Source organism: Triturus cristatus, chromosome 3_2 (assembly GCF_964204655.1).
Source record: "Triturus cristatus chromosome 3_2, aTriCri1.1, whole genome shotgun sequence".
Taxonomy (NCBI): domain Eukaryota; kingdom Metazoa; phylum Chordata; class Amphibia; order Caudata; family Salamandridae; genus Triturus; species Triturus cristatus.
Window position 1 is genome coordinate 74,260,359 of NC_140584.1, and position 24,762 is coordinate 74,285,120.

Below are 24,762 nucleotides of genomic sequence, written 5' to 3' on the forward strand. Positions count from 1 at the left end.
CAAGATTTCCAATGGCATCCCCATATATTATAATACCTGCCAGAGCATGGTATGAGGGATAAGGTCGAAGGTTGACTTCAGGTCTATAAAAGCAACATAAAGGTCCCCCTTGCCTAGAATCACCAACTTCCAGTAAACAAGGCCCTTTTTGGTTAAAGTTCCCTAAACATTTTGCCTTCCCCCAAGACCTTTTTTCTGACATGGTGTTGCCAACTTAGATGCTTTGGGCACTTTGCCACTGCTGATCAGTGTCAAAGTGCAAGTGCTCCCTGTATAAAGTGTTATGGTAATTGGTTGTCCATAATTGGTATGTTTGCCTTACCAGTAAAGTTCCTAGTAAAGTGCACTATGTGGGCCAGTGCTGGTAATGCAAATGCTACTAGTGGGCCTGCAGCACTAATTGTGCCACCCACACAAGTAGCCCCAAAGAGAGAACTCAGACCTGCCACTGCAGTGCCTGCGCGCAGTTTACTAACTGCCATGTTGTCCTGACAAGTGCACCCACTTGCCAGGCCTTACCCTTCCCTTTCACTGCACATCAGACACCCCTATAGTAGGCCCAAGGTAACCCCCTCGGCAGGGTGCAGTGTCTGTGAAAGGTAGGACATGTACTGAGGTGTGTAGCATGTCCTAACAGTGAAGTACTCTCCATTTCGTTTTTCACTGTTGCAAGGCCATCTTGCCCATAGGACAGAATGGAGAAAGCTGTGTAATATGTTTCCAGCCTATCTTCCCATAGGCTTAAGATGGAGAGGTGAAGTTTAGTGTGCCTGAACGCACAATTTAATAACACATCTTTTTGTGAAGGTGGTTTTTGAATTGTGTATTTAGAAACCACACTTTTAGAAGTGGCTGTTTTTTTTTGTTCTAACAATTCTGTGTGTCTCTGCCTGGTTGTCGATTGACTGTCTGAAATTGAATGTGATAGGATCTGGGAAGTGTCTTGACCCATGGGAGGAGTAGGTGAGACAGCAACAGGCTGAGCTGCATCTGGAGTGTGTGGTAAATAATTTAATTACCGGGTCTTAATTTGATACAGAAACATAATAAAATAGCTCAGTAAATAAGAGGCAGAATCCGTGGTATTAGAGGTTCGGAATGGGCTTTATTCCAATGGACGATTCGAATCGGTTGCTCCAAGTTCCATCACCACGAAGGTTCAGGAAGTGAAGTACATACTTTATTGATAATTAATCACTTTTATACAATAGGCATTACAGTGAAGCAAATGCAAGAGGCGTAACAATTGATAGTGTGGATAAAATGTACATACGTAGCAAAAGTAGGCGTAACTGGGTGTGACTAAAGAACATCATCAGGTGTGATGTCATAATAGGGTGGTTCCATGAAAGAATTTCGCAATGTCAGCAGAAATACTTGGCAGAAATGCGCGCGCAGCCGCATGACGTGTGATTGACGTGTAACTAGGGGGTGAAGGGGACTTGACATTTAGCTCTACATGTGGCGACAGAAGTCTGGAGGGTCAAGTCAACCTAATCCCAAATCATATCTAACATCCTATGTTTAAAGAACTATGTTATCCAAAAGAGAGGTCTTCTTAGAGTAGAATCTTATTCTATACTGACTATACTGACTGTTAGTGCGTGTACAAGCGTCTAAGTGTCTACACTAAATGCGAGGGTAGAAATCTTCCATAATAATAGGGCTATGAATTACTTGCATAAAGACAGAGAAGCCGGGCCCTTTGCTCGGTAGCTGGAAGAATGTTTACTTAAACTACTAGACAGGAATGCATTGGGCAGGGAGCGGAGCAGATAATTTCGAAGGTGAAATACAGTTTTTGGCAGGCAACAGGCTGACGTCAGGCTTCGTGAGCCGCGCAGGGAATGAGACAAAGTTCATGGTCACAGATGCAGGCTCAGACTGGAGCTTTCAGAGGCAGAAGGCAAGAAGAGCTTGATGACAGAATCAGGGCCTACTTGCCTGGACTGTAAAAATGGCATAAGTGAACCATATAAAGCCGGTGGCCTTTCGTACTTAGGAATGGAATATCCGGCCTATTCATGGCGGATCTGAAAGAGGACATGTTGACGGTGGACGCACATGTGTTTGCGTCTTCATAACTGGAACTGGAGGGAACATACATGTACTTGTGATTCATACATGAAACCGTTGGGGTCCAAGATAGGGGACATAACTGATCAGAAAAATCCATATTTCCACATTCCCTCCTTGTCCCCTACTTGCCCGTTAAGAGACATCAATCTTCATCAATCCGTTGATCTGTTCATATAGCATCATTTGTTCTTCTTTCTTCTTCCGTGATGAATGAAATCTTGGTGGTGGAATACATGATGTGGCACACAGACCACAGATCGCTGGTCCACATTGTAGACATAGACAGCAACTGAATAGTATGAGGAGGCCAATACCTAGGAAGGATAGGACCTTCCATCCAAAGGTAGATAATACACTCCAAAACCAACCGGACCAAGTCCAGGTGCCTGGATTCTGGTGTATCTGGCTTACAATCTTATGAAGGCGAGTTATGGCTTTATATACAGATGGCGAATTTTCTGGTATGAAAATGCAACAGCTTGATCCGATGACCCTACAGGCTCCGCCCCTATCGGCCAGGATGACGTCAAGGACAAGACGATTTTGAAGCACAACAATCCGCATGGCAGACTGCTCTTCTGTTAAATTGCCTAAGGCGGAAATAGTTTCGTTCACTACTGCTTTAAGGGTTCTAGTTAATCTACGTATCAGCTTACTATTGGTAACTGTACCTATATAGGGAAAGAGACCTTTATTGAAATCTGTGTATTTTTCCCATGCTGTTTCAGTGTAATCGACTATTGGGAGATGTCTCCTTTCTCTATGGTGTACTAAATGAGTATTTCTGTGATAATCAGGAGGAGCTAGAAAAACAGGTGGCAAAAGGAATCCAATGTAGCAGGTACCATCCCAATCTAGAGGCAAACGTACATATGCCGTCTGACCACATATAAAATAGGAATGGCGGGAAGCTCTAAATGTAGACTTGCCTTGATCACTAAATTCTACTACAGTGGTGCATCTACTATGGCCCATATGTATGGAACCATTCTTTCTTACACATAATTCACCTTTTACTGGAAATATCGACATAGCGGGCAATATTGGAGTAGCTTCGGATTCGACATTTAGGATCATAAGATTAAGCGTAAAATTACCTAATCCATACACTTCATTTTCTAGATCAGTTCCTGTTCTTTTGGGGAGTCCCTCCTTGTTAGGATAGCAGACTTTAAGTAAAACTAAGTTCAAATTTCCCCATACCCAGTTGTCTTGATAAACTGCAGAATTCGAATCTATGGAATTAATTAAACTAAACCATGCTCCACAGGAGCCGTTGTGTGTGAACGGGTATGGAAAGAGAGGTAGAATTCCTTTATAATTCTGATAGGGAGGGAGTCGGCCACATATCCAACAATTTGTAGCATTGCTAACCTGATGGGAATGATGTAACATACTAATAAACGTGTTATTGCGCAGCGCAAATCTATAAGACAACTCAAGCGGAGGTAATTCACTAAAAGAATGTTCAGCAGTAACATTATAAACATGTCTAGAAATAGGATAATATATATGCAACAATATACTTGCAGTAATTATTAAAAGACTTAAGAAAAACAAAATTAATAACGTCACTATACAATGACTACGCAGTGATTTACAGTATGCATGTCGTTTCAACATTTTTCGGGTTTTTTCTCTATTCAGGTCTAAGGGATACATGTCAGAGGCAAATTCAACCGCTTCACCTTGGAGAGGACTTAAACAATCAAATTGCCTGACTGGTTAGATCTGAGTTTTAGTTTATATAGTTCGCGATTACTTATTTCAACCAAAGGAAGTTTTGAGTCAATAGGTGAAGACACACGAGGTGTGGTATTTACATCCGATGGTAGTCCATGAAATTTCTTGATATGACTTGAATGAATCCAGCCTTTTCTGCCCTCGATCTTCACGGCTGTCCTTGTGGTGAGCAAGACCAGCTGCGGTGACTTCCACCTAGGATCCAGCTGAGTCTTTCGATCAAAGTTCCTCACCAGGACCAGGTCCCCCGGAACTACGTCATGGGGTTTCACCTCAGTGTTGTCGGGAAAGGCTGCAGCTACCTGTGAACGACAAGATTGTAGTGCAGACATCAAGGAAGCCAAGTAATCTGTCAGCATATTACAGTCAATATCAGTTATTTTGCGTGGTATAGGCGTCCCCCACATATATGGTGGTCTGCCAAAGATCACCTCATACGGGGATAGCCCTGTTCGAGAGTGTGCTACCATTCTCATGTAAAAGAGTGCAACTGGTAACGCTACTACCCAGTCGACACCTTTCTCTCTGCATATTTTAGACAATCTGATTTTCAGGATTTGATTATGTCTTTCTACGAGACCTGCTGCCTCGGGGTGTCGGACACAGTGGAATTTCCACTGATAGCCTAACAAAAGTGAAACGTGTTTCATTAATTCGGATGAGAATGGCTGGCCGTTATCTGAGTAGACAACACGTGGTAAACCGTATCGTGGGAAGAATTCTCGAACCAACTGTTTGGCAGTAGTCGGGCAGTGTAATCTGAAACCGGGTATGCCTCTGTCCAACGGGAAAGAGCACAGACAACTACGAGAACATATTTGAATCCTCGACATCGTTCCATCTGGATATAATCCATCTGGAGGACTTCAAAAGGGTGATCAGGAGGCTGAAATCCACCCTGTTCTACGGGAACGCTTTTTCCTGGGTTGAACTGACAACAGATCATACAGGTACGAACTTTTTGTTTGGCTGCTGCTCGTAAATGTTTATTGAACCAAATGTGTTGAATGCTGTCTAGCATAGCTTTTTCTCCTAGATGCGCTGGACTATGTATAGTGTTAATAATGACTTGGACCATTGAATCAGGAAGGAACCACACAGATTTTTCCTTCGTCATCCATCCTTGATCCGTTTGAATCCCTCCTAATTCAGTCCATTTCCTTATTTCATCTGGTGTAGCATGTGTCTGTATGTCAATTACGTCAAGAGTAGGATCTTTAATCGTCATACAATGTGTTGGCGTCGGGACTATTGTCTTTGTCATGTCGGATGTTTGAGTTTGAGCAGTCTGTTTAGCTGTTCTGTCAGCTAGATCATTGCCTTGAGAAATGATATCAGTAACTTTCGTATGAGCTTTACATTTCATAATTGATATTGCAGTGGGTAGATGTATTGCATCTAATAAGGCATGAATGAGGGGTCCGTGCTGAATGTGGGCACCGTGAGAAGTTAAATAACCTCTCTCTCGCCACAGCACGCCGAAGTCATGTACAACTCCGAATGCATAACGTGAATCAGTATATATGTTGACTTTTTTATTTGTGGCTTGAATACAGGCTTGTGTCAGAGCGATGAGCTCTGCGGCTTGAGCTGACAAGGTATTTATGCAATTTGTTTCGATGACTTCAGTGTCTGTTGTGACTGCGTAAGCGGCCACTAACTCTCCTGTACCTGTTCTCATACATGAACCATCTACATACAACGTCAGGTCTGGGTCTGACAATGGGACATCTGTCAAGTCTTGTCTGGGTTTCGTCGTGATTGTAATAACTTCAATACAATCATGAGCTAGTGGGTCTGTTCCGATTACAGGTAAAAGTGTGGCAGGATTCAATGTGTTACAACGTCTGATTTCTATATGTGGCTGAAACAATGTTAATTCATACCCTGTAAGTCGCGCTATAGTCAAGTGTTGTGTTTGCGTTCGATTCACAAGAACCTCTACTGCATGTGGTACTTGAACTGTCAATGGATGTCCTAACACTATGGCATCGCTTTGTCTGATTGCTAAAGCTGTTGCTGCCACTGATTTCAGGCACGCAGGCAAAGCCTGAGCTACGGGATCCAATGTACTAGAAAAATAAGCACATGGTTTGTGTGATCCTGCTTGTTCCTGTGTGAGTACTGACAAGGCAGTACCTTCGCGTTCTGTAACAAAGAGTGTAAACTGTTTATTGTAACACGGTGTTGCTAAAACAGGTGCTTGGCATAAAGCTTTCTTTAGGCTTTCAAAAGCTTGTGTATGTTCCTGAGTCCAAGGGAGAACAGTCGATGTGGCTGCCTCCTGTGTTGTCAATTGAATGAGTGGTTTTGCTAGAAATGCATACTGAGGGATCCACTGTCTACAATATGAAGTGAGGCCTATGAAAGCCCGCACCTCCTTTTGTGTCTTGGGTATTGGCATGTTAGCTATTAACTGAATGCGGTCGGGTGTAAGCTGCCTTCCCTCCTTGGACAGCGAGTGTCCAAGATAAACAACTCGCTGGACACAGAATTGCAGCTTAGAAGGGGACACCTTGTGCCCCTTTTCGGCTAGAAATTGTAAAACTGTCAGTGATGCTTTCTCACATTCTGGTTCGCTTCTCGCGGTGATCAGCAGATCATCGACATATTGAAGCAAGGCAGTGTTAACTGGCATGTGGATACTGTCGAGTTCTCGTTTCAGTGCTTGGCTATAGATGCTGGGGCTTTCTGTAAATCCTTGAGGTGCGCGTGTGAATTTAAAGCTACGTCCATTTAAACTAAATCCGAACAAGTATTGGCTTTCCGGATCTATTGGGACGCTGAAAAAGGCATTCTTGAGATCAATTACAGTAAAGAATGTTGCTTCGGAATCAATAGCTGTCAATAATGACGAGATATCTGGGACCACAGGGAATTGTGGCACAATGCATTTGTTTAATTCGCGCAGATCAATAACCAATCGATATACTGGCGGGGCCTTCGGATCTGTTCGTTTAAGAATCGGAATTATCGGTGAATTACATACATTGGAGTCTGTTTCCACAACCACTCCTTGGGCAATGAGCTCGTCAATGATTTGCAGTAAAGCCACTACAGCATCTGGTGGTAACTTGTATTGTCGCACTCCTGCCTTTAGTGTAACTCGATATGGTGTAATATTCATGCAACCAACATCTGTAGGGCCTTGTGCCCATAGATGTGTAGGTAAGGTCTGCAGTCGGGGATCCATGTCTCGAGACACATAGTGACCTTTGAAATCACGTAAAAACAATCTTACTCCTTCCGGAGAACAACATATTATAGCTCCTAGAGCTTTCAGTGTTTTTATACCTAACAAGTTTTCTGGACATGATTTAGTAAGCAATAAATCTGTAGTTCGGGTCAAAGGTCCTATCGTAAGTGGAAGAGGCTGTGACACTTCATTAACAATAGGTTTTCCTGAAAAACCAAGGGAAATATTCTGTGAGCCTGAGAGGGGTGCCCCTGGAACTTCACTACGTTTTATGGTTGTTCGACTTGCCCCTGTATCAAGTAAAAATTTTCTATCTTGGCCTAATAATTCACTATGTACATAAGGTCCTTCTTGGTCAACAGGGACCTCAATAAGGGGTAAGTCAACTTCCCTCTCTAGGCTGGTTCATGCGTATCGTTGATAATCAGGATAGTCATACTGTGCGGTCTGGTACAGCTGTCGTGCCGTGGTTTGTGTGGCAGCAACAGGCAGCGCTGGTGCAGCTGGCACAAACTGTATAGACTGTGGTGGAGCTGGCATGGACTGTGCATGCTGCGGGGCTCCTTGTTCATTCTGATCCTGTCTAGGTGGCCGTGGTCTTTCTTTTGTAATACCTGTGGCGATATTACGCTTCAGGACCGGGCAATCGTGTATGTAATGTCCTGGCTGTTTACAATAGTTGCATGTCCCTTTTACAGGTCCTGCTGAATCACCGGAATGTGTCGTACCCTTTTTATGTCCTTCAGCTGGAACTGTCTGGGAGACTAGCATTTTCATTTTCGTGTCTTTCATGCGTCTTTGTTCATGTTCTTGTTCCTCTCTAATTCTATTGTGATGATACTGTAACATTTGTAACATTTGTGATGGGGTGTTACCTTGCCAGGTACTCTCGAATTTTAATACTCTATTCTTCACTTGGGGTAAGGAGTTTTCAACTAATTTTGTCACAAACAGATGTGGGTATGATTCGCTACTTGCTTTTATGCCACTATTTATACCAAAACATTTTTCAAATCGGGCATAGAAATCACTAGTGTCTTCATCTTGCTTTTGTTTACAGGCTGAAATTGTACCCCAGTCTTCCTTTTTCGTAGTTAATAAACGTGGCAGTACCTGTACTAGTAAACCTGGTAGTGCTTTAGTTTTATCCCCAAGCCCTGCTCCTGCAGTTCGGGCCTTTTCTTCTGCTTCTAAGGCTGACCATTCTATCTTTTGGTCTCCCACCTCCCACTCTTTTTCCTTGAGTTTTTCATAAATGCCAGCAGGCATTAATACCTTTAATATTGTCATAATGTCGGGATAGGTATACTCTCCCATGAGTAACATGTCTTTAATTTCTCGGTGGAAACCCGCTGGGTCTTTGTCATGACTGGGTACCACTTTCTTCATTTGTAACAATTCTATTTTCGATATGGGCGTATATACAAATACACGTTTAAACTCATTATCCTCGCCTTTTATTGGGTGTACCTCTCGTAAAGGATTCTGTCTGTCCATATAATACGTAGTTCTTTCCTTGATGGGCAATGAGACATGTTCTGGGCATACAAAAAGAATGTCCTGCTTTCTTGATTCTAGTATTTCTCTAATTAACTTAGTACCTGAACTAGGCCTGGGCGGTAAATTCCGTTCCGTTCGCGGAATTTGCGGAATTTGGGTAATTTCGCGTTCCGCGGAGAACGCGAAATTGCCCAAAAACTGCGTTCCGCGACTTCGCGAAATTTTTTGCTTGTTCGCGTTCTCAATATGCGTGTTCTCGAGATATTTCACCCCGAGCACGCAAACAGCGATCGCGAACAGGAAAAAAGTATCGCGAACAAGCAATTCCGTGTGTTCGCGGAATTTCTGCGTGTTCGCGGAGATTTTTTACCGTTTCGCGGAGATTTGCGTAACGCGATTACGCAAATTCCGCCCACCCCTAACCTGAACCTCTCCATCTATTCGTGAGTAATTCAGTCAATATATCAGGTAAGGGACCAGGATCTGAATGTTGACTCTTATATAGTATAAGGAGTTGTTGAATCATATAAATCCCAGCTAAACGCTGTTCCTCTGGGGTGAGATTCAAAAACGTGTGTGCTACTGTATCATCACCATACTTTCCGGGACTGTCAACCCAATGAACGGCTGACCTGGCTAATTCTTGTTCATCCATAGAATCGAGAAAATGATAACCCCTTCGTTCTCGGAGTAATTTGTCAGCAGCTTGGAACGAATGCTCGGGGGACCTTATATTTATTATAGGTGTTTGGAAATTCCTGTTATTATCTGAACATATCGGACGTATCGGGTCAATAAAACATCTAGTACTATTACAAGATCTTCCTCTACCTACATAGGCTATGGTGTCTGACTGTCCTGTGGGCAGTCCTGATCCTTCCTCCTCGCTTTGTTCGAACTGGTCTACTGCTAATCTCTCTTCGTGTAGGCGTTCTATTTCTTTACGGATCTTTCGGCACATGGCTATTATACAATTTTGCTTATCATGTCTCCCTTCTGATATATTCTGGCTCCATCTGGTAAGAGTTTGCATTGCTTCCGGGTCTACCCCCGGTCGGTCTTGATTTCTGATCACACAATTTACGAGGAAACGTAACAGTTCCCCCTGTATCTCCACTTTCTGGTATTCCATAGCTCTGTTAATACATTCAGAATCTCGCCCTGTTTGGACAAAATGGTATATATTATCTAGATGCACAGTCATTCCTGGTATCTTCCCTAGATACACCGCGGCTCGTCTGATACGTAATGATGCCATGATCATTTCGTCCTCTTTGCCGGGCACAGGGTCATATCTACAATCTATAAGAAGTTCCTTAAGCGTGCGGGCATTTATGAGTTTGGGGGTACGTGAATGTGCTGATTCTTGAAAGGTAAGTTTATTTACTCTGGGTGGCGTAGAAAAAATGTTGGTAGCACCTCCGGTAGCCCCGTCTGGGGTATCGGGCGTGAAAGGATTCGTTGAACGCGATACAGCAACTATAGGTGTGGACACAGCTATAGAAGTAGCCGTAGGAACAGATGTGGAAACAGATGTGCTTGCCGGAACTTGTGTCAGGATTTGTTGCTGTAGAGATACAGATACAGGATCTTGGCGTTGAACCACCCCGGCAGACGGTCCATGTGGGGCGGGGTTAGCATACTCGGGAGCTGCGTCATCTAAGTATGAGGAAAGAAAAACATCTTCTGCTGTTCTAGGATGCCCCTTAGGGTGGATTTTTATTGGGAATAATGGGGTTGGCAAGTCTTTTGGTATCTCCGGAGTAGCCTTAGGCAATCCCTCGGCCAGGAGGGGATACATACCATTCATAAGGGAATTTCTTTGTCTGTCTATTTGTTCTGATTTTACTCGTGTACCTTCTTCAATTAATAGATTTTCTCGGACTTTATTTGAACTCTCCTTATTTTTCTCCTCCTGTCGGAGTGCTTTTTCTGTACATCTATGAGATTCTTTACGCCATAACTCAACGGCGTCTTTCTGTGACTGTCTGACTTTCCTTTTCCATAACTCTTCCTCTACTTTCATGATGCACTCTGCATCCCAGGTCCCAGCTGCGGGCCACCTCTGACTTTCTGGTAATTCCTTGGTGTAGTCTACCCATAAATCAAGAAATAATATAGCGTCTAAGCCGTGTTTATGATACATGAAGTACCCTGGAGTGTCCCTAGGAGGAATAGGAACGGCTTCTTCGAGTACCCCTTTTCTAGTTGTGATCTGTCTTAATTTCGAAAAGAGCGGCATATTGAGAACTGATCTGATACTTGATTTTGAACAAACTTAATACAATAAACACAATAATGAACAGTCATTCATACCACAATATGCAGAACGTATTTAAAACATTTAACATTTAACATTTAACTGAACAACGATGATGATGACGATCTAAGGAAAACTTAATCATTAAACATAATACTCGACAGTAACTGAATTATTCTGAATTTATATACTTGATATACTAGATATACTGCTAAACAGTACAGATACACTGCTAAAACAGTGCAGACCAGATTTGTGTACCCAAACCCGTCTTGACCGGCACAACCTATGTGCACGTCAGAACGCCTCCCCAGTAATGGTACTCACCGGGTAGCTCGGAACGGAAGGCCTCGGAACGGAACTGAACTGGACCGGACTGGACTCGACTCGAAAACTTCGGACACTTCGGCACTTCGGAAACTTGGTGGGCCTCTGTATACCTCGGATCTTGCTCTCTCAGCTAGGCTCTGGTCGGGATACTTCGCACTTCTCACCGCCTCGTCTGGGTGTTGATCGCAGCCTCAGTCGCCCCCGCTTGACCGGAGGGAGATACAGGAAATCCTGCTGGTACGCGTTGTTGTCCGTCCAGCTGTGGCAGGAGACCGGGCCTGCAACGCACCGCCGGCGCGTGAGATGAGAAAGTGTCCCTGTTCGGGCGCCATTCATGTGGTAAATAATTTAATTACCGGGTCTTAATTTGATACAGAAACATAATAAAATAGCTCAGTAAATAAGAGGCAGAATCCGTGGTATTAGAGGTTCGGAATGGGCTTTATTCCAATGGACGATTCGAATCGGTTGCTCCAAGTTCCATCACCACGAAGGTTCAGGAAGTGAAGTACATACTTTATTGATAATTAATCACTTTTATACAATAGGCATTACAGTGAAGCAAATGCAAGAGGCGTAACAATTGATAGTGTGGATAAAATGTACATACGTAGCAAAAGTAGGCGTAACTGGGTGTGACTAAAGAACATCATCAGGTGTGATGTCATAATAGGGTGGTTCCATGAAAGAATTTCGCAATGTCAGCAGAAATACTTGGCAGAAATGCGCGCGCAGCCGCATGACGTGTGATTGACGTGTAACTAGGGGGTGAAGGGGACTTGACATTTAGCTCTACATGTGGCGACAGAAGTCTGGAGGGTCAAGTCAACCTAATCCCAAATCATATCTAACATCCTATGTTTAAAGAACTATGTTATCCAAAAGAGAGGTCTTCTTAGAGTAGAATCTTATTCTATACTGACTATACTGACTGTTAGTGCGTGTACAAGCGTCTAAGTGTCTACACTAAATGCGAGGGTAGAAATCTTCCATAATAATAGGGCTATGAATTACTTGCATAAAGACAGAGAAGCCGGGCCCTTTGCTCGGTAGCTGGAAGAATGTTTACTTAAACTACTAGACAGGAATGCATTGGGCAGGGAGCGGAGCAGATAATTTTGAAGGTGAAATACAGTTTTTGGCAGGCAACAGGCTGACGTCAGGCTTCGTGAGCCGCGCAGGGAATGAGACAAAGTTCATGGTCACAGATGCAGGCTCAGACTGGAGCTTTCAGAGGCAGAAGGCAAGAAGAGCTTGATGACAGAATCAGGGCCTACTTGCCTGGACTGTAAAAATGGCATAAGTGAACCATATAAAGCCGGTGGCCTTTCGTACTTAGGAATGGAATATCCGGCCTATTCATGGCGGATCTGAAAGAGGACATGTTGACGGTGGACGCACATGTGTTTGCGTCTTCATAACTGGAACTGGAGGGAACATACATGTACTTGTGATTCATACATGAAACCGTTGGGGTCCAAGATAGGGGACATAACTGATCAGAAAAATCCATATTTCCACAAGTGTAGGGGGGAGGAGTAACCCCCTGGATGTGAAGAGGCCTGGGCTGCTGCTATAAAAGAATGGCTCCACCTCCTGTTGAGTGATTGAGGACCCAGACCCCCACTATCAAAGGAAGAAGGTGTCGCTGGCAGGGAGACACCCAGAACTGGTTTGGACAGGGGAACACAAAGACTTCAAAGACATTTAGGGGTATAACTATGCGAGCTGAAGCCCCTGAATGAAGGACTGATCAAGACTGAAAAGGATTGAAACTACTTCGTGGTCAAGAGGAACCTCTGCCAAGGAAGAACAGCTGAAGAGACTGAAGAGAAGGACTGAATCTTGCTGTGTGTTTTGGGGCTGGCCTGCAGTTTGCTGATTTAATTAAGTAGAGGCTCAGGGACTTTGCTCTGTGCTGTGTCCCCCTGCTTGAAAGGACTTTCCTGTGTGCTGTGTCCCGAAGTAACTTGTCTCCAAGGGCCAGGAGAGTTGGCTCCCTGTTGTGGAAACTCAGGAACATCAAACTTTCCAAGTGTGTCTCAGCGGTGCTGTGTGCATTTGCTTTTTGCAGCCTGAGACCTTCGTAAGCATTGCCCCGGGACTGTGTGGTCCGAAACCGAACCGAGTCTCAGCGACTCTTTGTGCGTGTGCAGCCTGAGACTGCCGTGGGGTCCGTGGTGCTGGTTGGAAAGTGCCCCATGACTGCAGTTCACCCGCAGCGTGAATTATCGTCCACGCTGTTATGTAGCTGTTCGTGGCCTGAGCCGTCATCGTAACTGAGGCTGCGGATCAAGATCGCAGCTGCCGGCCCGAGCCGCTACGTGCTGAAGGATTTCGTAAAGCTAGGGAAGTTGTGAGGTAATCGTGATCGTTGTTCGCAAGAGAAATCTGCCCAAGATCGTTAGCAACGGCGAAGGCAGTGCCGTAACCTGCATCGGAGCTGCGTCGTCATCGGGAGCGCCCAGCAGGACGTCTGATGAGCAGGGAGAGAGAGAGAGTGAGGCAGCGCATCCCCAGGTAAGGCTTGGACACCGGTCGGGAGCCGCAAAGATGTGTGGCCTGGGGAGGCGTGCAGGAGGAGTACCGGAGTGCTCTCGTCTCTCTCCCGCTGCATCGTTTTAGACATGCTGGGTCCTCGAGCAGCCCGGACCTGCACGGCAGGACCGGGGCTGCCCTCGGAAGTTCAGGACTGTTGTCTGTGGTTGGGGTCTAGTGGTGCCTGCGCTAATCGCGACGATTGGCCTGGTATTATTCCTGCATTACGAACTACCTTATTACTTGTTACTTATTACTTACTAATTCCGTTAGGTCTAGGGGCTTTTGCTGGGACAATGGTCTCAATTGAGGTCACAATTTCACTCTTGATGAAGAGAACCTTGGTTGAAGTTAGTAAAGAATCAAAAGTAGGAGTCCGCATTGTAGATCAGTTGGGACTGGTATATAGGGCAACAAAGTGCTCTTGCCAAGCGCTAGTTGTGATGTTATTGGTTAGCGGTGGCTGATTTTCTGAATTCCCCCTCCCAAAAAGGGACCAACATTTTCTGAGAACTTTATGGGAGCATGCCTCCCCAATTTACCTCCATTTATCCTCATCCCAGTTCCTTTTTGTCATAGAGATCCCCAGTTTGTAGGACCTTCTTAACTCTCGCACATTGGCCATATTCTTTGTTTTAATTGCCTTGACAAGTTGGCTTCTTAGTGATCTACACTCACGTGTGTACCAGGAATTATGTTTTACTTTCCCCTGTCTGAATTTTGATCAGTGAGATTGGTCAACAAAATACAAAGCTAGCTGTTGAAAATACATGGTATGAAGCTCGCTGGGTCCCTTCCTACCTCTCGTACTATATGGGTAAGTTTGAATCTCAGTCAAATTGGATACAAGATTCTGCTTTATGTTGTTGAGTTTGGTGTCATCGCCCAGGACCATAGGCCATTAATTAAAACGTTTGTCATTGGTTGGAAGTAGCTCCTTAGAGATAATTTTATTCTTAAGAGCACTTTATGGTTTGCCCGATGGGGATGCTAAATCCAAACTTAGTGGATTGTGGTCACTATCACTACTTTTAACTACAGTCATATCAATTTAAGATGACCACAGTATAAGATATACTAAAATATAGTGAATGCAACTCATTCCAGCTGAGCCACTAAAGGTCATCTCTCCTCCTCTTTCTGAGTTTGTTCTCCAGTTAGTAGCTCTCAGCCTGTATTCTAGGGCCAATGCATTTAATTGTATGGCTGGTTGTGAACATTTTTTTATTGGGGGTAGGTCAAGAGATGGAGCCAACCACAGTTTATCCTCCTCTTCAATATTGTGGATTCCATCCTAGTATAAGGGCTCGAAAGTCACATTGAAGTCACTCCCTACAATCGAAGGATGTGAGGGCCGCCTCTGGTCAAGGAGTTCATCAAAGATATTTAAGGTGGCCGATTTCCCTTCCCCTCTAGTACCTCTGGTACAAAGATTGTAAATGTCTATAGTAGGGCCTGTATTGCCCTTCAATCGGACTGCTGAAATGTCAGGGCTGTTAGTGGGTAACTCTTGAGTTCTACAATTAAGCGCAATACTGATCCAAATCAGCATTCCTCCCAATGGATGGCCATTTTTAAATGTTCCATTCAGCCTGTCGCGAAGTGGTGTGAAATATAGTTCTAGGCCAGAGTTTGTGAAGAAGAGAAACTGGAAGAGGGTTTCCCCCGAGTCCTTAGGTTCCTCCTTTCAGAATACCCCACCTCTGCTGACAGGTGATCCCAGCGTGGATGCAACCACCTTTAATGAGTGGGTTACCACCGCCCTTGATATCATTGCTCCTAATAAAACGGTAAAACTTGCTAGGAAAAAGCCTTCCGCTCCCTGGTTCTCTTCAGAACTTCGCTTAGAGAAAAGCGCTTGTAAAATGTTGGAGCGCATCTGGTGAAAAACTTATAACCTGGATGCGAAGAGTGTTTATAAAAGAGCACTAAAAAAATGTCATGCCCACAAACGTCTGGCTATCAGGAATTACTTAGCCAACCAAATTAAATAGTCTGACAACTCATCCAAGGAAGTCTTTAAGATTGGGCAAGATTTTATGAAACCTCAAGCTACAAGGAGCACTATTGCTCCATCTGCTGATCTATGTAAAGTTCTGTCGAATTTTTTTTCAGGAGAAGGTTCAATCTATATACTCTTCCTTCTCTGTGTTAGAGGCTCATAACACCGCGTCTTTGGTTCCTGATTATTCCTGCTCCTGGTCTGAACTTCGGCCTTTCTGTCCGAAATTGTCTCTTTCAGACCTAGTGAGAACTAAATCAGGTTCGCCTCTTGATCCTTGTCCAGCTAGATTTTTCAATCTGCTGGCTCCTTTTTTCAATCTCCACTTAAATGTTATCTGGAATGCATCTCTGACATCAGGTAGCTGTCCCTCTGTATGGAAAAAAGCATTTGTTTTGCCTGTCCTTGGCATACTTAAGAACTTCAGGCCCATCTCGCTCCTGCCCGCTCCTGCAAACATTCTGGAGAACGAAGTTCAGAGACAGGTTTCTGACTTCCTGGAGTCCAATAACCTTCTTCATGACTCCCAGTCGGGTTTTAGGACCAGCTAAAGTACTGAGACTGCTCTGCTGGAAGTGGCGGAAACCATCCGAGAATCCCTTGACCATGGTAGCTGTGCCATGCTTGTGCTGTTGGACTTGTCCGCAGCCTTTGACTCGGTCTCTCATTCGATCCTTTTAGACTGACTGGCACAGCTGGGTATCTCGGGGACCATCTTGAACTGGTTCCATTCAATTCTGGATGCGCGGTCTTAGCAGGTCTTTCTGCGCCCTCATGTCTCCTCTTCCTGCTCCATGGTATGTGGAGTACCTCAGGGCTCGGCATTAAGCCCCACCCTGTTTAATGTTTATCTTACTCCTCTGGCATCTGCAATGGAACACTGTGAAGTGAGAATGATATCATACGCTGATGACACGCAGCTTGTGTTCTCATTCAACGATACTGCAAAGGCTACGTTTGACAGCTTCAGGCTTTGCCTAACCTAGATTGCCTCCTGGATGATGGACAATTGCCTGAAATTAAATGCTGACAAAACGGAGGTGATGTTCTTTAATAAACCTTCACCCCCACGGGCAGATCGCTGGTGGCCGACACCTCAGTCAGAAATGTAGGCTTTACATTCGATTCTAAACTGTCGGACAAGGCCCAGATTGGTCAAGTTTCCAAAGCTTGCTTTTGGAAACTTAATACCTTGCAAAGATTCCTCCACCTGCTGCCGATGGACTGTTGGGCTACAACACTCTATGCCCTTATTACATCTCAGCTGGACTATGCTAACAGCTTGCACCTGGTTCTTCCTGCCTATCTTACCCAGAGATTGCAGACAGTCCAGAATGCTACAGCGAGGTTCATCAGAAATGTGCCCCTCCAAAATCACATTTCTCCTCATTTGTGCAGCCTTCACTGGCTCCCAGTGAAAAGGAGAATTGAATTTAAGGCATTGTCTCTTGCCTATGGAGCCTCAAGAGATAGAGGTCCAGGATACTTGAAACGGAGACTTCAGAAATATCACCAGACCAGGACCTTGCGATCCAACTCTAAGATGCTTCTCCACACACCTCGCTTTGCCAAAGCCAGGATTGGTGGGCAAGCGTTTGCAGTAAGAACAGCCGCTCTTTGGAATTCTATGCCTAATCACCTATGTAAAGCAGAATCGGAATTCACTTTCAGGAAGGCATTGAAAACATGGCTGTTTGATTTGCCCTAGCTAGTTCCCTTTCCCCTATCTGACTACGCTGCTACTTTTAGTGCCGGGACACAGCCGTTGGTGGTAGCCGAGCACTGTTTATGGTATGGTATTGCTTGTCAAAGCCATCTTTTTACATTTGGGTACCTGCTCCTGTAAGTTTGAAAAATGCTCTAGACATCGTAATCCGCCCCTAAGTTTTTATTATATTTCTACACACCAACAATACAAATTAAATACCACAAACTATTTCTACTAAATACAAATAAAATTAAAACAAAGGATTTCAGGGTAAAAATATATAATTTAATTATCACACTCCAACATAAACCATTTTTAAGAAAGTGTTGGACACTAAAGGGGTGGTATTTTGTATTCCCACTCCAATCTAAGCCAATTTTAGAACAATATTGGACATTAACGGAGTGATATTTATTATTCCCACTCTGATCTAAACCAATTTGAGAAAGCTAGTGGACACTCAAGGGGTGAAAATTTGCACAGTGTTGGACTCTAAATGGTGTCATTTACTACTCCCACTCCAACCTATTTCAATTTGAAATAGGTGTTGGACACTAAAGAGGTGACATTTACTATTTCCACTCCAATATAAAGCAATTTGGGGAGAGTGTTGTACACTACAGGAGTGACATTTGCTAGTCCCACTCCAATCTAAATCAATATGGCGAAAGTGTTGGTTACTAAATGGGTGACTTGTACTAATCCCACTATGGTGAAGGTGTTGGACATTAAAAGGGTAACATTTACTATTCCCACTCTAATCTATACTGATTTGGAGAAGGTGTTGGATGCTAAAGGAGTTGCTTTAACTTCTCCCACTCCAATCTAGCCATACGGGGGGAAGTTCTTGGACACTAAAGGGGAGGCATTAACTTTTCCCCCTCCAACGAAGGCCTATTTGAAGGAGTTGTTGGAGGCTAAAGAAGTGAAAGTTACTTTTTCCAATGCAATCAAAAACATTTTAGACAAGTTAATACAAATTAAACATTTTATATACACAATATATATTACATACTCACAAAGAAATGCATTACTATAAAATAAACTAATATTTAATCTAAAAAGAAACTAACAAAAACTGCAAACCTATGTGTTCATATTTAAACATTCAAACATAATAATAGTTTTATTACTATCAATAATTAATATATTAAATGTAAACCATAATAAAAATAGTAATATTAAAAAATTAGCAACCCTAAAAAAAAAATTAAAAATAAACACATTTTTTAATATAAAATTATAACTAAAAAATATTTGTATTATTTTAATGTATTTTTTCCCAACAATATAAAAAATATATAACTTTTAAATAAAAAAGTCTATTTATGTTACTTTATTTTAAATATATTGTTATAAATGTTTCATTTTATATTTTTTTATAATATTTTAGTATCTTTGTTCATATTTAAATTTTTTAATGTAATAAAATCATTATATGTTTCATTTAATTATTTAAAAAAATTAAGCTATTGATCTTACAAAATAAATTTACAAATGATAGAATATTATTTGAATATCATTAAAATAATTAACATGAATTTTACTTTGAAGTATGCACGTTTTAAAAATCTCCCCACCCTTAATCTCTAAAAACCCACTATCCAGCTACTAAAACTAAATATAAAACCATTATTTATAAATACCAATACAACTAAAAATACACATTTTAACAATTTCATAACTAATAAATGATCTTACTGGAAACACAAATAAAATAATTGATAAATGTATACAATCAAACACTACAATAAGCTACATACTAATTAAAACATGGGTCTCATTTGCACATATTGCGTATTTTGCACAGCTTATTTCGTTGTTGCATATGTAGGTGTTCAGTTTTTTTATATATAAAACCTTTAAAGTTTGTTTTAAACTGCCACTGCCCGTTGGTTTTACCTTAAATTTAGATCGCACCTTATATTTGTGCTTTCGTTGTTTTTAAGGATTGTTTTACCAACTGTCTATCAATGTTCGTTACTTTTATGTATTTTACTAAAAGTGAACTACGAATATTTATATATATTCTTTCCAATATATTTCTTCCATGTCTATCACGCCATTTATGCGTTAGCCAATCATGTACGTTACACACTTTGCACTTGCACTTTAAATTGCTCCTGCTCAGCCTCGGCGTTATGTGATCAAGGCCTTTCATAGGCTGAAACGCGTCATGCAGGCATTGCTGTAAAACGAAAATAAATTAATTTTCTCACTTGCATCCTGGGTCAGCTTTCGTCTGTTCCTGTTTTCCCTCAGATTTCTGGTGCACAGGAGCACTCTTGACGAAATACTTTGTTAGCTACTTTACCGGCTTTGCTTCTCCGGTATCTACGCTGACCCCTCCTTCGCAACGGGCTAAGCGGCAGGAAGCAGTTCTTTTCGGTGCTCCGGAAGGTAGCTCTTGTTCCTGTCAGGTTCAGCTGCTACAGCCCCCGCATCACCTGTAATACTCCCGAAATCGGCGGTGGACCCGAGTTGCTGAGTGTCGGACGACATCGCAAGCGCAAAGGGATTCACTCCGGTGGGGAGCCTGGTTGTACTTTGCGGTGAAGGAGTGCAGAGGATTTGGGCAGTTTCCGATTTTCTCCAACTGCCCGTAGATCCCGTGAGTACACATTTGTGTTTCAATATATACAGCGCCATGTCTGCAGACGCCTTGAGAAGCAGGGAGGAGGCAGCCATCGGTGTGTTTGATGACTCACTGGCTGGTGGGTCAAACATCATAAATCAAACAGTTGAGCACATCAGTGGAACTCCTAACCCACGTGAAATCTTTAAACGTCTGGAAAAGTTGATGAAGGCTGAACAAGCCAAATGGTGGGAGCACCGCTCCTTGAATCGTTATTTAGAGGTGGGGCGCATCCCTCGGGGGCTTCGAATAATGCTGGCACCAAGCTATGAGCAACCTGACCCTAACATGCTTAATGAATGGGCGGAGTGTAACCTGGAGTCATCGCGCAAGTTGGTGGTTATTTTGGTCAAATATGCGGAGAGTGATCGCGCAGCACTGCAGACCCAGATTGACATTGTCGAGAATGAAATCTGTGCTTTGGATTCCTCTGTTGACTGTGTCAAATTCAGGGAGGAGATGGTTTTTCGTCTTCGCAAAGAGGAGGAAATAATCAAAAAACGCAAGGCGTTTAAATTTCAACGCGACAAAATTGATTATCAAGAAGGTCGGATTTTCACCTTTGCTAGGAAATTCGATGCCATCAAAACTTCCAAACCACCTCCAATGCAAGTGTCATCTGAGCCAGGCTCAAGTGCTAATCAAGTACATCAAGGGGCATCTTCAATCTCTGACCTGAGCTCAGTACCCGACAGTGAGTCTGACAGTGAACGCCATAGTAATTTAATGCGTCTGGGGTTTACCAAACATTCCCTAGCGCAAGAGGTGGACTGCTTGCGACAAGAACGGCGCGAAACTCTGAGACCAAGACGCCAAAACTCCAACAGTGTAAAAGAATCAACCAAAAGCGCAGAGCGCGCCGACAAGCAGCCTCCAAGCGCCAAGCCAAAAAGAAATTACAACAGAAAATGGAAGAAACAGTAGATGGGCAACATTTGGAAGGGGTAGAAAGCAGCTCCATATCTGTTCTAAATCTCTCAGATATTCAATTGAGCCAAGCCGACATCAAAATCCTCCATTTGGGCCTGTCTTACAGTCCAGTCAGCAATTTCAGTTATTCCAAGACACGAATAGATCTATACAAGTTTATTCGCAAGCTGAAATTGCAGAAGTACTTTCGGCTTAATCCTCCAGCACCACGACCCCAACCTCTGCCTATGGCTACACAATTTCATGGACTTAGAGCCAGTGATTTTCAATTGCTGCAAGATCTACAACAACTGCATACTGAAGACTCCAGCTCCAGTCGTATTAATGATGAATTGATTCCTAACGTGTCAGGCCTTACCAAATTTAAGTCCAAATCAACGTTTTCTCCTTTGATGCTGCATGATAATCTAGACATTTTTCACGAATTATCTATAGCGGGTATGAAAAAACTTTATGCATTCACGCTTCGTGAAAAAACGCAACACACCGCACAGAATACCTGGTATATCCAGTTGGTTAAAAAACTGCAGGCAAACAACAACATCATTATCCGCCAATCAGACAAAGGCGGCAATGTGGTACTTTGGCCTCGTCAACTTTATCTAGATGAAGCCCACAGCCAGCTCAATGATCCTCTCTGTTATAAACGGTGTGCGGCAGCTGTAATGAGGAAAGCACAGAATGACTTCTATGCACGTTTGGTCGCTTGGAGAAGTACCGGACTGTTGAATCAGGATGAATTTAAGTACCTCAAGAATGAGCATCCAATCACCCCGGTGATTTATTTCATCCCAAAAGTACACAAGGACCCCGTCAAGCCTCCTGGCAGGCCTATCATCTCAGCCTGTGGGGGGTTATTGGAAAACACATCTGTGTACATTGACAATTTCTTGCAGGAACATGTTCAAACCCTACCGTCATTTGTGCAGGACACAGGTGATTTTCTAAGAAAAATTGCAGACACCCCTTGGGACTCTACGTGTTGGTTGATTACACTTGATGTAACAGCGTTGTATACAAGCATACATCATTCTGATGGCTTGAAAGCAATTGTACATTATCTGGGGAATAGACCCATTATGCTAGCCAATCATAATAAGATGTTACTTGATATGATTTCATTTTGCTTGTAAAACAACTTCTTTATGTTTGGTAACCAATACTTCCAACAGGTCAGGGGTGTAGCCATGGGGGCCTGTTTTTCTCCCAGCTATGCCTGTTTGCATATGGGCTGCTGGGAGGAACAGGTCCTCTTTGGCCAACACCATGACACCTTTTCCAAACATGTAATTGTATGGCTCCGCTATATCGATGACATTTTTTTGATATGGCAGGGTACCAAACAGGCAGCCCTTGATTTCATTAGTGCACTCAACATCAACACTCTTAACCTCCGCTTTACGTCCAACATAAGCCAGGAGTCGGTGTGCTTCCTAGATGTAGAGATCGTGGCCAGCAATGACCAGTTAATAACGCAACTATTTAGGAAGCCCACTGCGGGTAATACAGTGTTGCATGCCTCAAGTCACCATCCGGCACATCTCATACGCAGCATACCCTATGGGGAGATGTTGCGTATAAGGCGTATTTGCAGCACTGACCTAGAATGTGTTAAAGCTCAACAAGCTAGCAAAGCACGTTTTATGCAAAGGAGCTATACTGTTGCTATAGTTGATAGTGCAATTCAAAAAGCCAATCGCATCCCTAGGAGTGAGGCCTTAAAGAAGTCTGTACCTATCGAAACGAGCTCACCTACTAATCAACCGATCAGATTAATTGTGACCTATAATCGTCAACATCAGGCTCTACGCAAAGTACTTAAGAAAAATTGGAGCCTCATTTGTAATGACCCTGTCATTGGGGACCTGATGTCAGCTAGTCCGGTCATTACATTCAGAAAAGCTCGTTCGATGAAGGATGCGCTAGTTAAATCCAGTCCTGAAAGTGCTGCGACTAAAACATGGTTGCAGACGAGCAAGGGCTTCAAACGCTGTTCTAGCTGCAAAGCGTGCAGGCATGGGGCTAACAAGATGGAATATTGCATTCTGTTCTGTGACATTCCTCGCCCCATCAATAAATTCCTTTCCTGCAGGACTGAATTTGCGGTGTATGTGCTGGAGTGTCCGTGTGGCCTGCAATATGTTGGCAGTACCAAATTGCAGGTCCACAAGCGGATACTCCAGCACATACGGGCCATCAATGGCAGTGATCCCACATACCCTGTTGCACGCCACTTCAAGGAGAGCCATGACAACAAAAGTGAACTCCTTAGGTTCTTTGTCATTGACTCTGTGCCCCCGTTGAGACGAGGAGGCAATCGTGAGGCCCTTCTCCGTGCGCTAGAAACCCGCTATATTCTCGAACTGGATTCTAAGACCCCTGTGGGTCTTAACGCTAGTGAAGATTTCTTCACCTGTCTGTAATCATACCATTTTCATCAACTCTTTCCATCAGTTTTAAAGATGCCTATATCTATTGTTCCATTGATGTATAACCTCCATACCTTTTTAGTATGCAGAAAGAATTATAATTTTTGTAACATTACTTTATATTATATTAAGATTGTTTTTAATATAGCACTATTTTTTGCACTTTGTATACTATGTATTATCTTGATTGGCACTTTGATATAGTCATGCTAGTGTTCATCTATGATGGTTATTTGTATCATATATGCTCACTGACTACGTACATGATGAGGATTTTACCCACTTGGGTCTCATTTGCACATATTGCGTATTTTGCACAGCTTATTTCGTTGTTGCATATGTAGGTGTTCAGTTTTTTTATATATTAAACATTTAAAGTTTGTTTTAAACTGCCACTGCCCGTTGGTTTTACCTTAAATTTAGATCGCACCTTATATTTGTGCTTTCGTTGTTTTTAAGGATTGTTTTACCAACTGTCTATCAATGTTCGTTACTTTTATGTATTTTACTAAAAGTGAACTACGAATATTTATATATACTCTTTCCAATATATTTCTTCCATGTCTATCACCCCATTTATGCGTTAGCCAATCATGTACGTTACACACTTTGCACTTGCACTTTAAATTGGTCCTGCTCAGCCTCGGCGTCATGTGATCAAGGCCTTTCGTAGGCTGAAACACGTCATGCAGGCATTGCTGTAAAACGAAAATAAATTAATTTTCTCACTTGCATCCTGGGTCAGCTTTCGTCTGTTCCTGTTTTCCCTCAGATTTCTGGTGCACAGGAGCACTCTTGACGAAATACTTCGTTAACTAATTAAAACATACTAATAATATTGCATACAATGTTCATTTCTATAACAATATTTTTACAACGACTTTAAAAACAACGCTTAAAATGATATTTTTACTTCTGATATTCATGTTGGCGATATTTTTGACATCCGGATATTCTTCACATGATATTTTTGTATCACAATATTTTGTATGAGATATTTTGTCCGAATACCGTTGCCTTACCTTGACGCACAACTCGTTTCGTAGCACAAATTACCTCCATGACTTTCTTCTTGTGAAATCGTTTTTCAGAGTGGTGGATCGAACTCTCTTTTAAGTATAAAATGCACCAATCATCCAAATCTATTTGTGACATTTTTATTTGCTCCTTGAGGTGGTTGATTCTCAGCACCAGTGAGTCCGTTTTAGGTTTTAGTTTTTATGGACATAGCTCCGGAGCGCCTCCGGAGCGCCGGTGGCGCTCCGGAGGTGCGCCAGAGGTAAGCCCGTCTGCGCCCGTCCGCGCCAGACCGAGCCAGGAGCAAGGCACTGGCGAGAATTCAAGGCTTACATACTCCAGAGACCACCTTCATCATCTCTACCAGCCTCTTATACACACAGGTTTACACTTAA